We start from the raw sequence: 15,657 nt of genomic DNA on the forward strand, positions 1-15,657 counted from the left end.
TAAATGGTGCTGTATAGACTGCAATTCAGCACACACAGAGTAATCTGAAAAGCCACAGTTTACCTGTCCTGGCAGGGAGTACAGGGCAATAGGTAAGGATGTACAAATGAGTACAAGGAGGTACAATGCCTATGTCATACTATAAATGTTATATCCCATACAGAGACACAGCTGTACATCCTTCTCGGTGTTATAACATACTCCTTGACAACACAGCTTAAGTGTACTCTGCTGGACCATTCCAGCATGCTCAATTAGAGCCTGTAGATTGACTACAATACCTGTAGTGTATATGGCAGCTATGCAATAGCATTTTCCACCCTCGAGTCATTCAGCAGACTGTTCTATTGATCTCCACAGTTGCCAGCTTTGCAGATGCCAAGACTGTCTACAGGCTAATCACTGTAGTCCAATGAATTACGATACTGCTAAATTTAACCTGACCTTAACCCTTTTACTGCATGTATCAATTTATCAGAGCACTGGATACAAACATCACTGCAGTAAGAGCCAAGATAAAGTACAGCTGAGTCTACTCAACATAAATGTAGATGTTAGAGTGTCTTTACAATTGCAGTAATAACATATTGGTGTATCCTGCTGTTGAAGCCCTCCACTTCAAGGAACACTCCACTTCAGACATCAGGATGTCAGTGATTAAAGGATGACAGCTGGTGACATTTGCTATGTTTTTCTTGCCCTCACAAGACTTAAGCCCCATTATCCTAGCCCTAGGTCAGTTGCACAAACCACTGATACTGTCCTTAGCAGGATTAGGGTAAAGAGACCTGAAAGGGGAACTAAATGGGGAGGGGATCTAAAGGAGAGGGGATATATGGGAGCTCACACCAACCCAGAGTTATGAAGAGGGAAAGGATACAGCAATTGAGAAGACACTCGAACATCTACAGTTATGTTAAGTAGACACTTCTGTACTACGTTTATTATGTTTCACTTCTGCAGTAACAATATCTTGGGAAGATTTCCAAGGCTATAGAAAGGGTGACTGAAGAGCAGATATCAGTCAGAAGTTAGGAGCCATTGCAAGACTACAGAAGCAAACCCAGCTCTGGTTCAAGAGGCACGGGCTAAGTTGCAGTGCTTTGAAAAGGTTGTGGCCCTTGGAATGAGTCGCTATATGCTCAAGCACTTTTTTGCCATGATGCTTGTAGCAGAATGAAATAAAGTTAAAGTTAGAGATCCTACTATAGACTGTTTGTATACTAACTGGCTTGCCCAATATGTTAGGAACAAAGGACAAACAATTTTTCAGACTTTGATATTTTTTTTTATCCAAATAAAACCTGAGCTGTCACTGCACAATCAGGGAGTGCAAAGTTTTTTCTCCTTTGTTGCAAAGGTTTCTGAAAAGGAAGGAATTTGGAATGCTTGATTTAGGGAGAGCTCTGGTACCACCTTTGGCGTGAAGATGGGTTTAGTTCTCAGTGAAACTGTCTAAAACCTGAGAAAGAGTTCTCTACACATTAGTGCCCGTAGCTCAGAGATTCTTCTAGCTGAGATGATAGCTACTAGGAAGGCTGTTTTCTATGACAAGAATTTAATGTCCAAGGAAGCAACAAGCTCAAAGAAGTATAAGATGAATTTCTCTAATATGAAATTGAGGTCACAGGATGGTGCAGGAACATCCTAGACAGCCTTAAGGGGATAATGCCTTTGAGGTTGGGAAAACAAAGGAAATTGTATTGGCAGGCAAGCAGAGATGGAAGAGGAATGTATTTTAATAGAACAGCAAGAGAAACCCTTGGTGAAAAAGCTCTATAATAAGATTAATACCAAAGGAACAGATGTTAGCACTAACATGGCTAAAGTACTATCCCAATTTACTTAAAGCCAAATTATACATCTCCCCATTTTCTTTCCTGAACCCCAAAATGAGGGGAAAAAGGATATTCCATACCTAGGATGTACACATACAACTCTGCTACTATCTTGACAGAACTAAATCTTTCAAATATTCAAATAAATGTTCACTTTTCATGAAGGACAAAACAGACTATTTCCAAATAAGTTGTCTAAGGCTATTACTTTTTATGATACTCACCACAATAAAACTATTCCAGGCAGGGTCAAGGCCCAATCTACCACAGCTTTGGCTTCATCTATGGCTTTTTGAAAAGGGCTGGATTCTAGAAGTATTCTTCAGGGTGCAGCTTGGTCCCTTCTACACACTTTTACAGGGCACTATGTGCTTGGTTCCTTCAATAGGCCAAGATCAGGCTTTGCAAAGATCACTCTCCATGGGTTCCTGGACTCTTCCCCTTCCACTACCCAAACGTAGTGAGCTAAGGTAATCTACCCATACAGCTTAGGCTGCTGCAGCAGTGATCAGTATTATGAACATAGTACAGTTGTGAAGTAAACTTACCGTAATAGTAGATGTTTGAATGATCACTGCTGCAGTAGCCGCTACCTCCATCCCCCTTGTTTCTTTGGTGTGCTGTTTATGCCAGGGTGTGGTTATTCATTTTGTGTTCTTCCTAGCACTGGTCTTTCACAGCTCAGCCTCCCTATAAATGCTAGCAGGACAGCTCTGAAGGGCTTGGTGCTCAAGCTTGTCTTTTAGTCATCTCAACTCCAGCTGCCAGACAGCTGGGTGCATGGAAGATTCCCTGAAGCTTTGGAAGCTAGCCGGCTGTTACATCCTTGGCAGGATATAACCCACATAGCTAAGGCTACTACAGCAGTGATCAATATGATGGGCATCTATGGTTCTTCTTTGCCCAAGTTGTGTAGACGACGGAACTAATGCTGTCTTGGCCATAAGAGTACAGTTAAGATCACCCTCAGCTTTCCTCTCTGATCTTTATAGGCAACTGAGGGTGTGACATATGTGAAAGAAAACATATATAAATAGACCTGTCCAAGAGAAAGAGAATGCATCTTTCCTCTAGGCCCTGTTGTATAGGTCGTTGAACAATACATCCTTAGCCGCCAGTTTTCTTTTGAGGCAAAAGGGTCTACTTCTGGCACACCATATTTTCCTGTGATTTTCTTGAAGTTGTGCTTTTTCAGCATCTAATTATGTGGGTCTATAATGGATCTGCTCAGCTGGACTGCCAGGTTGTTGCATTCTCCTGGGAGATACTGGTCTACTAGGTGCAACTCCATCTTGCTTGTCACTTCCCAGAACTGCACTGCTTGGTGGCAGAGGGTTAGAAATGTGTAGCTCCCTACTTGCTTATGTACCACATTAATGTGGTGTTGTCTGTCTTTATCAAGAAGGTACCTGGTTTTCCAGTTTTGCCTGAATGCTATCATGCCCCTGTAAAATATCATCATTTTTTTTGGTTTATGTGGCTTTGAAGGAAAGATTTCTCTCACCTGCCTCACACTTGAAGAATGCCAGTGTAGGTCCCAAAGCTAGTTCTAAGGTGAATGAGGTCATCATTTGCTCCATAACTGGAAATGGAAAGGAACTCCTTTGTTCTGGAGGCAATCATCCAGTCACCATAATATCTCCCTTTTAGGCAGGGGAGAAGCTTTATCTTGAAGTTTAGGGGATGTCTATGTTGATACCACACATTCATCAGAAACCAATGGATATTCCTCATGTGAAGCTTTGCCAGGAGTAACATGAGCATGTGAGATGCCATGTAACCCAGGTCTTGTAGAAATTTTCTGGTTGACACCACCACCTGCTGGGACAGTGTTCTGAAATACTCTTTAAAAAAAAAAAAAAAAAAAAACTTTCACCTAGGGAAGAAAGACCCTTTGTTTTTATGAGTCTAGCAGGGCTCCTAAGAATGCCAGTTTGTTTGGGGGAATGAGATTGGTTTTCTTAAGATTCAGGGAGAATTCCAGGTTTCAAAAGGTAGGACATGGTCAGGTGAAGAGTATAGACATTTTCTAGCCCCTTCACAGAACTCGCCTGGATCAGGCAATCACCTAGATAAGGATAAATATGCACAGTTTTGATCCTGCAAAAGAAATCTGCTGGAGCCAATTTTATAAACACTCTGAGAGAAGTAGATAATCCAAAGCCAATACACAAACATGGAATCAACTCCCACGTAGCCTGAAGCAGAGATACTTACTGTGTCCCTTTGCTATGGGTATGTGGAGGTAAGGATCAGTTAGATTTAAGGTGACCATGGCAGCCTGAGGTGTAGGAATAGGCAGGAGCTTTTGCAGAGCTAGTACCTTGGAACTTGGAGACCAGTAAGAATCTGTTAGAACTGGTTTCCCCAGGTCCTTCTTTTCTTGGCACTAGAAAGAATCTCAAGTAATAACTAGCTCCTACTTCTTTTTGAGGCACTGGTGTTATGGAGCCCTGTTCTAGAAGGAGCTTGATTTGGATTAGAGCCACCCTGAGTTGCCCTTTGGCAAGGATGGGATACCCAAGAGTCTGAGAAGGGAGGCAAACTGCAATTCGTACTTTTTCCTTATGATTTGGTGGACCCAACTGTCTTGGGTACCATTTTGGCACTTGTCTATGAAGCTTTGTTGGGGGGGTACTTTAACTGTGAGGGACAAGGAGGTGCTCTGCTGAGTCATAGTTGCTTCCTGCTAGGTCCTTGGGACTGGGGATCTGCTAGGCCTAGGTCTTTGTTCTGCTTACCACATTCTTTACCATCTTCCTCTCCTGGTCCTTCTGCTGCTTGGTCTAGGTTGCATGGTAGGAGAGGAACAGGGTTTTGTAGGGTAATTCTTACTAAACCTCAGAGGCTGGACCTGCAGAAAGTCATTGACAGCTTACAGGAACTTTGTCTTATCCTCCAGTTTCTTAAATACAGCCTGAAACTTGGGTCTAAACAGAAATTCTTGTCTAGTGGAGCATCAAGGATTTCTGACTTAACAAGATCAGGAAAAGACTGCACCCTTAACCAAGCACATCTTTTGATAACAGATCCAAATGCCATGATTGATGCTTCCAAGGTTGCAATGTAAAGAATGTTTTCCAACCTGAGAACATGTGTTGCAATGCTAACAATTATTTGTGCAGAGCTCGGTCTTCCATCCTTTCCAGTTTTTGTTTCATTTGGTCCAGGAAAGAATCTTGACATATGACAATATGGAACTGGCAGCTTAAAGCTATCATGGCCAGGATAGCTGATGTATACTTTTTCTTGCCAAATCTGTCTGGGATGTTTCCCTCTATCATTAAGCAAGGGATTACTAGAAGCATTTCCTTTGGCTCCCTTGGGGCCTGAGGAGACCATCAAAAGACCTACCACAAGGTTCTTAAAAAAAGTGTATAAAAAAGTCAGGTTTTCTGAGACAGCAAGCTGGGAGTCAGACTGCAGTAATGTGCTATGAATGTTGTCATCCGCAACTCTTTGAAATGGAGGTATAGCTTAAGTGTTTGTGTTTTGAGTTTCCCCCATTTTGTCAAGGGTCTTTCTAAAAGTCCTTGGATAGTGAGGATGAGGCAAGATTTTCATCTAACTCAAAGTTGACATATGATCATGAGGAAACGTGGCCACATAAGCCAACTCATCTTCATCTGAATCACATGACTCAGAACTGGAGCAGGGGTCCTGCCAAGGCTCAAATGTCTAGATCTCATAAAATCCATGAGCTCTTCAACTAACCTGACTAGGTCCTGTAGGTAGGCCTGAAGTGGCTGAAATCCAGAAGGCCTAGGTTTAGACTTAGGTCTGGTCTTTTGAGTGGTGTCAGTTGTCATCACCCTGCTGAGGAGTACTCTCTGGTACAGAGTTTTCTGCAACCCCACGTGTAAATCTAGTATAGGGCTTAGAAGCCGATGCCTCTGAAGCGAATCCAGACCAAGACTCCCAAAGCTCTTTGGCTTGAGCAGATGTCGAAGTAGTGGACAGAGTGGTATACAAAGAAGGATCTCACAGGAGGCCACACACACCGTCATCAGGGGGACTACAAATGTGTCTTTCTCCCTTCAAATATAACAAGCCAAGGTGGACTATCCAATACTGAAAAGGTGTCAACTGGTCCCCTAACTGTCTTCAGACATTTCTATTTACAAAGAAAATCCAACTCAGCATGACTGGTCGATGCCACAGTACATGTGGAGCACCAACTCTCTCGCTCTCTCTCTTCCCTTCTCTACAAACTTTTCAAGCAGCTCTTCCCTATACTTTATGGTCCCAGAATTAAAGTGAGTACACTCAGGCAGTTGGAATCATCATCCAGGAACAGGCAGAACAAACACAAAGTGGAAGTCCTGTGATGGATTTGTTTCTCACATTCTATAAGCAAATAATAGTCTTATCCACTAAGATCTAAGAAACATGTAAACAATGAAGTATGAAAAAGCTTCCCCCCACAGGGCACTTAGCTTTAATCACTATCTCTGGCTTTGGACCAACCAATGTACTTGACGAAAGCTGTACTGGGCTCCAATGGCAAGAAAGAACTGAGAAAACTGTGCCGGCTGTTGACCATTATACCCTGAAGTCCTGATGCTGAAAAAGGAGGGTGTCTGCCACACTACAAGGAGGAGGAAATCTCTTGTATTTGGGCCAGCTAAGCGTTTCCACAGCAGAAAATCCCAATATGTTATTACTGCGACAGTGAAACATAATGGATATCTCAGGTTTCCCTTTTTTATTTTAAAATATGCAAAGGTGAAGGTTTTAAAAATAAAAATTCCTCCCACCCTCAAATTAGTGTACAGTTAAACATTTTATAAACAGTTAAAGTTCTAATGAAATAATTACCATAAACTGATCTAAAACAAAGTTTCCTAACCTGAATCCAGCTATGAGATGGCAATACTAATTAGAATGCCATCTCCTTTCTCTCTTCACTGCTACACAGTAAAATGTCAGAGTTAACCTGAGTGCTGCCTATTACTACAGTATGAAAGCGATGAAATCAGCTGCGTAGATACAGCTGACGTCACTCCCTGCTAGCCATCCCTCTCTGCAGTTGCAGTGAGATGGCCAGGAGGAGAACACATACATCAAGCAGGTGGCAAGGTTTTCCCTAAACAGGTAATTTTAGATAACAATGGATAGAATACCAAATTTGTGGGCAGTGCTGGCAGCATACACTACAGACAGCAAGGGACAATCGCTTTTTAATAAAAAAAATAAATAAATAAATAAAATAACAGATTAGAGTAGCAAGTGTGAATGATAAACAGTTACATGATTTATCATGTGTGAGTGAAAGAAACAGCAGTCCTTATGTAAACTATAACAACAACATAGTGTTAGAAACTGCTTCACAAGATAAAATACAGAAGAAGACTGACAGTAACAAATCAAAGACTGCTTTCACTGGGGAAGCAATATATTTGTTGTGCGCGAGTGGGACAGATATTCCAAACTTTACTTTAACAGTCATACAATACAGGAAGCTACATGACAGACAATAATGGCCGGTGAGTAACACATCAGAGGAAGCAGTACATTTGCTATGTGTGAGTGGGACAACGTTTCTTGATTACACTGCAGCAACTACCCATTACTTGAATTTCCTCATAGGAAAAAAATCCAAACATCACTAATAAGTATATGGTACTAGGGCAAGTGCTGCTGTCTTATCTTATGTATCATATGCATGTATGTGTATGTATATCTATATATAGAGAGGAAAACACAATTATACATATTTGTGTGTGTCTGTGTTCCCCCATGGACCCATTCCTGGACCTCTTCTTTTCAACATATTCACCAACCAACTCCACAAAGCTACTGAGTATGCCACTCTAGGCCAGTACTCCGATGACTCCACTCGAATCTGCTCCTCCCCCTCATTCCCTCAACTCCAGGAACTGACACAACAGTCATTTACCACTGTTGAAACCTGGTTAGCCAACTCTCAACTGATACTTAACCCCAATAAAACACAGCTAATGATATTCTATCCCAACAGAGCCTTAGACCCCATACCACCATTCACAATATGCTCAGCCAATAACACCCCTACCACACCTGTCGCACATAGATCACAACATGAAATTTGATATGCACATTGCACAGACAATAAAGAACGTCGATAAAAAACTCGGAACCCTATATAGATGCAAAATTACCTCACAAATGACAGTAAAGCCACCATCACAAGAACCCACCAGCTATCCAAACTCCTTTATGCCTCCCTCATACTCATCAACCTAAACGAAGCAGACTTTAACAAACTAAACACCTGCTACAATAAAACAGCTAGGTTTGCTACTGACTCACCCTTCAGGACACATCACTGCACAGCAATCAAGCAGCCATTCTGGCTAGAAATACCCAATCTGCTAGCATATAACTACCTTACAATCTTCTTCTTTCGGCTGCTCCCGTTAGGGGTCGCCACAGCAGATCAACTGTTTCCATTTCTTCCTGTCCTCTGTATCTTGCTCTGTCACACCAACCACCTGCATGTCCTCTCTCACCACATCCATAAACCTTATCTTAGGCCTCCCTCTTTTCCTGTTACCAGGCAGCTTCATCCTTAGCATCTTTTTCCCAATATACTCTGCATCCCTCCTCAGCACATGTCCAAACCAACGTAATCTTGCTTCTCTGGTTTTGTCTCCAAACCTTCCAACCTGGGCTGACCCTCTAATATACTTATTCCTAATCCTGTCCATCCTTGTCACACCCAGTGCAAATCTTAACATCTTCATCTCTGCCATGTCAAGCTCTGATTCCTGCCTTTTTGTCAATGCCACCACCTCCAACTCATATAACATAGCTGGTCTCACTACCCTCTTGTAGACCTTCCCTTTCACTCTTACTGGTACTCCTCTGTCACAAATCACTCCTGACACTCTTCTCCACCCACTCCATCCTGCCTGTACTCTCTTCTTCACCTCTCTTCTACACTCGCCATTACTCTGAACTATTGATCCCAAGTATTTGAACTCATCCACCTTCGCCACCTCTACTTCCTGCATCCTCACCATTCCTCTATCCTCCCTCTCATTCACACACATATATTCTTAGTCCTGCTGACCTTCATTCCTCTTCTCTCTAGAGCACATCTCCACCTCTCCAGGGTCTCCTCCACCTGTTCCCTACTCTCACTACAGATCACAATGTCATCTGCAAATATCATAGTCCACGTGGACTCCTGTCTGATCTCGTCTGTCAATTTGTCCATCACCATTGCAAATAAGAAAGGGCTCAGAGCTGATCCTTGATGTAATCCCACCTCCACCTTAAATGCATCCGTCACTCCCACCGCAGACCTCGCCGCTGTCACAATACCCTCGTACATATCCTGTACCACTCTTACATACTTCTCTGACACTCCCGACTTCCTCATACAATACCACAACTCCTCTCTTGGCACCCTGTCATATGCTTTCTCTAAATCCACAAAGACACAATGCAACTCCTTCTGACCTTCTCTGTACTTCTCCATCAACACCCGCAGAGCAAACATCGCATCTGTAGTGCTCTTTCCTGGCATGAAATCATACTGCTGATCACTAATCATCACCTCCCTTCTTAACCTAGCTTCCACTACTCTTTCCCATAACTTCATGCTGTGACTTATCAGTTTAATCCCTCTTTAGTTACTACAGCTCTGCACATCACCCTTATTATTCCAATAGAGTTCCTGCTCTTTAAAGTCTACTTAATATCTACTCTAATAAATGCCTATTAAGATCCCCTAATAAAGCACTGACTGACATAGGCAAAAGCAACAATAGCTCTGGGGACTTCTTGTTTTCCATTTATGTTACAAAAGCATGGAATACCATCCCCGTAGATATTAGGACCACTGAAAACAAAAATAATTTCAAAAAAACTCCTCCTGTCCCATTTACATAGTTCTTGGTTATGTAATTGTTCTGACCCCGAGTAGCTTTACTTAAGTAGATCATGTCATAACTTAACCTTCTATGAAAGCTTGCAACTACTCCTTTCTATACTTTTAATCAATCAATGTATGTTCACTGTACTAGCCACTGATGAATGTAACCAAATCATTAAATAAAATGTCCTTTCAGCTATACTGTTTATTGTTAACACACTGTGCTCCTTATAGTATATTTGCTTTTTGCTCCTTTCTTGGCCTTGAAACTGTACTTTACTAACATGTGTACTGTATTTACTGTTTTTGCTGTACTAATCTTTGTGGAGTTTTTCTCCCCGAGCCTCCACTGAAAAAGGAATCCATGCCCAGTCGGACTTTACCGATAAACAAATGTAAAATAAATAAATAAACAAATAAATTTATGTGTATGTGTGTGTGTGTGTGTGTGTGTGTATATATAGATAGATATTTGGCCTTGCTGCCTGGCAGAAAAGTGGATAAACATGGTTTCTAGGATCTATACTAAACTGAAAACATAAAGGAGTTGGCTTGAGAGGGTGGGACTTTCACCAATCAGTTAGTGGCATCTGACGTTTGTCCATTCTTGGTGGCAGGAGGAGGGCAGTCTGGGTGCTTCCAGGCTATAATAATGGCATCCATAAGGTGAACCAAGGCTGCTCCTCATAGGAGTAGAATCAAGAAAGTTCAAACGTTAGTCAATAAAGAATTGCACAAGTCTCACTGTCCTTATCTGTCTTTAAAAATGCGGCCTTGGAGTCTTCACACTCCTCATAGCAGCCAGAATGGCAAAGTTCCTTTGGCCCTTACCCACTAACTTAAGAAGCAAGCTTAAGCATGGTTTCACATGGGGCGACCACAAAGTATTTACAACCTAGTCTATCAGACACACAGATTATATGTATGCAAATTATTTCATATTTTTTTAAAATGGCTTAATGATCTTCTCTGTCTGATTGGTTAATGTTTATAAGCTTTAGTATAAATTATACATACTTGAAGGGTGTTCATTCATCTGAGGAAGTCTTCATTGTGACAAAAATGCATTTTTAACTTGGAGGTATTTATGTGCATTTGTTTGGCTGTTCATCGTGCTTACTGTGGAATTATTAAAGGATTACACTCAGTACACTAATGTTGGCCAAAATTTCTTGCAAATTTCCAAGACTGGTTTTACATTATTGGCATACATCACCGGCATTCTAACTGGATTATTGGATGATGTCTTGCTCATCCTACGTTGGTGTTGGTTATCTGAGAAATATGTCTTTCCTTTTGTATTCCTAAGGCATTGAACTTGCATTAAAGGAACACTCCACCCTAGAACTAAAAAAATATGTTTTTTTCAGTCTATCTTTGTTTCCAGACCTATTTTAACACCTAAAATTTACTCTAAGTGCTTTATTAGTAATTTTAGCTATTTTACCACAACATGGCTACCGATGGGGCTTGCTATATCAACGTGATCTTCTTCTCCTTCAAGCCTTTCTCTTTCCCATAAAGCATTTCAAGTCTCCTTTCTGTGACTCATGCCAGACATAAGGAAGTAACAGTGAATTCCCATGCCATTGACATATAATGGGAAATCTGTGACTCATTGTCAGTTTGGATTCCTTCTGTGTTAGGCCTGCTTCTTTTCTGTTGCTAATCACCCTCATTTGTGTGTAGATCACAGCTTGCTTTACAGTATAATTTGAAGTTATCTAGCAGCAGACAGAGCTGTAGCTAAATTGGATGCTTTTGTTCTAAGTGTTCTTTTGTAGTCCTGCCTGAATTGAAAGTCCCCTCCTCCCACACTACTGCAGAAGTGTGAAAACTGCCACTGCAACTGACAGCTCACAATTGAAAGGAAGGGAGTGCCATTTCAAATGTCTTCCCCTCTGCCTGCAGAATCATTTGTTAGACAGCAGCAGAAAGATTTATGTAAACAATTTCAAATTAAATTTCTACAACAGTGCAGGATAACTTTTGTACATGGCCACCAGTATTCAGGCTACCACTACGCCTCAACTATTTTTTTTTTCAAAACATCTGTAGATATAAAATAAATTAATGGCATTTAGGTGCAGTTTGTGAGGGTTACCTGAAATGGGTCATTGTCAGTAATATCAGAACTAGGTAACTTGAGATATAATGCAAGTGATCTTATGTTTCACAGCATCCAACTCATTTTTATTGGAAATGGCAGGGAGGATTATAAGGCTTTGTTTTAAATGTCACCTATAACCTAGCATTTGTGGAGAATTCTTTCCACTGGAAGCTGCCACAAAAATTATACAGCATCATCAAAATACTTAAACGTACTATTTTGTTAAGGTTACACAAATGAAAGAAGTTATATTAATGTATATTCAGTTGAACTCCAGCTGCACTCACTTCTTTCTTTGTTTTCCTTATATCAACATATGCTATCAACATGTCTCCGTCCCCATGGATGATTACTACCTCTACACCACCACACAGTATAGTTATACATAGCTACTCAAAGGATTAGACTATAATGGAACATCTGTGCAAACCACGTACATATTCATACAATTCAAGTCAGATTTTCTATGTTCTGTACTACTCAGAGTCCATGATCGGAATCTTCTGACTCAAACTGTTTGGCCATCATAAGCTCGCTGTATGAAAGCAGCCTTTCAACACAGAAATACATATATATGTGTGCGTGTGTTCGTATATAAATTCAACTGCAACACAACTATTTTCATTGTGTGGAACTAATTGTTCATAGTCTGGCATAAGACTATTAACCTTCCACCCATCTCATCAGCTTTGGGAATCTTCTCAATTGTTAGCACTGCAGCAGTGAAATACGAAGAACACAGTACAGTTGTGTACACTCACCATAAATGTAGATGTTAGAGTGTGTTCACTGCTGCAGCCATGGTTTTCCTCCCTCCTTCCCCCTGATATCTACTTTCCTTCGAGAGACAACTATTTCTCTGACCCCAGGATTAATAATAATGATTATTAAAATTGGACTTCTTTGGTTGGTTAAGGCAAGAAAAACTGAGTTAATGGCATTGCCTGCTCTCCTTTATAGCTCGTACGACCTGACATCACCCAGCAAGCGACAGCAGCCGACGCAGAAAACCTTGACTCTGGTATTCAGACAGACTAAGGGCTACCACAGCATGGATTATTAGGGAAGTGCCAGTACTGTATTTAGGTCTAAAGCCATGTTGAGAACTGGATAATAGGTTATGAAATGTGGAAAAGGCATAAATATAGTTGCAAGTACAGAAAACTCCTCTAACAATCTCACGTCAATCAGTATCTGACACAGGAATGGTTAATGACAGGTGAATTTAAACCAAAAGTCTAAAGGTTAATATCGGAGGCCCAGGAGAGTGGACTATGTACATGTTGGTTTACAATGTCCAATGAACATGTGGCAGAAGGCCTGTATGCTGAAAGGCATAATAATGTGGCAAGACTGTTGCATTAGGGATTGTACAAATATTACAATAATGAAGTAGCTGAGAAACATTGCAAACATGAGCCGTAAAGCATTAGAGAATGATGAAGTTTATATCTCATGGGATCACCCATTACCAACAGTTCAAAAAACAGAAGCAAGAAAATTAGATATAGTAGTCCAAAAAAGGACAAAAATAACACTAATTATTGAAAATAACTACACCCGGTGATTTCAGTGTCTTAAATACAGAAACACACAAATTCATAAAATACCAGAATTTGCAGGCAGATACAAGAGCAATGTGGAAGAAGAATTACCAGAGAGTTCCAGCAGTAGTAACAGCAATGGGTCTCATAAAAACAAATTTATAGTTGTAGTTAGATATGCTACCAAGGCACGTAACTCCATATGAATTGCAGGAGGAGTTAGTTCTGGGTATATTATATGTACTTGTGAAGAACACTTTTGGCTAGCATCAAAGTTAAAAACAATATGAATTTCATGAACTTTAAGCATACTTTGACTTAGGAATAGGGTCCACTCCCATCATTGTATTAGAAACCCAAGTCTTGTAGAAATTAAACTGATCTAGGTTCGACTGGACAGATGATGATATTAGCAAAAAAAGGAAATTAGTATTGCTGGAACTGAATTCATCTTCAGTACTTGGTGAGTACTTTCACGTGGTGGACCCTGTTCTAACAACATCTCACAAAGAAGACACTGATATATAGACTGTATTTTATACAGCATGCATCATGCAGATAGGTGGGTTAAAAAGTAAAAAAAAAAAAAAAAAACAGTTGGCTGCATATGTCCCAGGATAATAAGGACTGGAAAAATTGTAATATATAATCCACAAGATACAGAAATATTCCTTCAATGGAGTTAGGCCAGGCTCAGGGGGAGGATGGCCCCCTGCTGTAGAAGGAAGCCGTAGTCCAGAAAAAACAATAAGCCATAAAGATAGAGTGGACTATTGAGAATAAGGAAGAAATAATATATTGTCACTATTGTGCAAGAGGCTCAATTTCCAGATCGAAGATATTCAGAAAGATTGAGTGAAATTAGTGGAAAGAAAATTACTTGCCAAGAATAACTGTCAAAAGCTTCAAATAAATATTTGCAATCATTAGTACAACAGACCCAAGCAAAACATCACATAGATGAAGAAACCTGGAAAAAGTAGCAACCAAGGAAGTCTAAAAATATAAAGAACACATCCCAGAGATTTTTGAAAGGAATAAAAGAAGAAAACATGGACATGGGAAAGAAAACAAGATCTGGTATTAGAAAGAAAGAAAATGGAGATCCAATATGATAGAGTATTTAAGCAAAGGATAAAACTAAACTAATTATTACAAAAAAACCAGCTCCAATGATATTTGAAGAGAAATACAGGAAAAGGTACCCAGATGTGAAAAATTTCAAACACAAAAATAACAAAGGGGGAATGTAGAACACAAGATTAGAATGGTGGAAGTTAAACAAATAGAAACTGAAGTTATTAAAATACCTGCCAAGTGAAGAAATTAGCGTAGATAGTCTAACACAGGTTATGGCACAGCATGATGAAACAATGAATCCCCAAATTAAAGAGAAATGGGTGGAGTAGAAGACATCTGAAGAAGAAATATGGACATGGGAAAGAAAGTGAGATTTAATATGGGTCAATATTTATGCAATGCAGAAAGCAAAAGTAATAAAAACAAAAAAAGCAGCAGCAGCAAAGATATTTCAATAGAAATACAGGCATGATTTATTGTTTGACCAATCCAATTCATATTCCTAGTTTGAATTTTTTAATCTGTTTGCAATACTTTTCCTGTGTAAACAAGGGTGTAGCAAGCAAATTCCATTTTGTACTCACAAGCTTTTAGTGCAACCCCCTCTATTGAACACCCATAACACATCTTTCAAAATGTTGCCCCCCAAACACTTGAATGTAAGCAACATTTTCAGCTGCTCCTCCTAAAACTATTAAAATATCTTTTTTATATTGAAAATATTACATCTGTTGTTCAAGACATTCATTCATTTAGACAGTTGTAGACATAATAATGACCTGAAAAAAAGTCAGTAAAGAACAAAGAGTGTGCCTGGCTACACCTGTTTGTGTAAACCCAAGGTGCACTACCTATAAATATAGCTACAGACTGGAAGCATAAGTCCTCACTAGAGCATTGAGGCACAAAAGTTAACACTATGCACTGCAGGATTGTGTATTTTGTTGAATGCTAATTTATTTGGTTGTCACAGTTGCTAAAGAACCCATCTATATCATAATTACTTCACTGCTTAGATTACACAAGTCTGAAAGAGCTAACATGACCTCCATTGTAAATAATTGATATTTTCAGAGATAGCAAGAGCATACCATACCATGAGGTGCCTTGTATGCTGTGGTATAGTTAATTTTTCTTATCTGCATTTTTGAAAGCTGTTTTATGAGCAGCTGTTTGTAAAACTGTTCAGTGACAACCTAAATACATGTGTAACAGCAGCTTTAT

The 15,657-nt window shown here is 40.1% G+C and overlaps 1 protein-coding gene across 1 annotated transcript in view; it reads right to left on the reverse strand.

Annotated features, from left to right (window-relative positions):
• SHPRH (SNF2 histone linker PHD RING helicase) overlaps positions 1 to 15,657 on the reverse strand; it is a 1,609,144-nt gene that overhangs the window by 766,134 nt on the left and 827,353 nt on the right. The window lies entirely within an intron of this gene.

Source organism: Protopterus annectens, chromosome 1.part0, assembly GCF_019279795.1.
Source record: "Protopterus annectens isolate FY-2018-M chromosome 1.part0, PAN1.0, whole genome shotgun sequence".
Taxonomy (NCBI): domain Eukaryota; kingdom Metazoa; phylum Chordata; order Ceratodontiformes; family Protopteridae; genus Protopterus; species Protopterus annectens.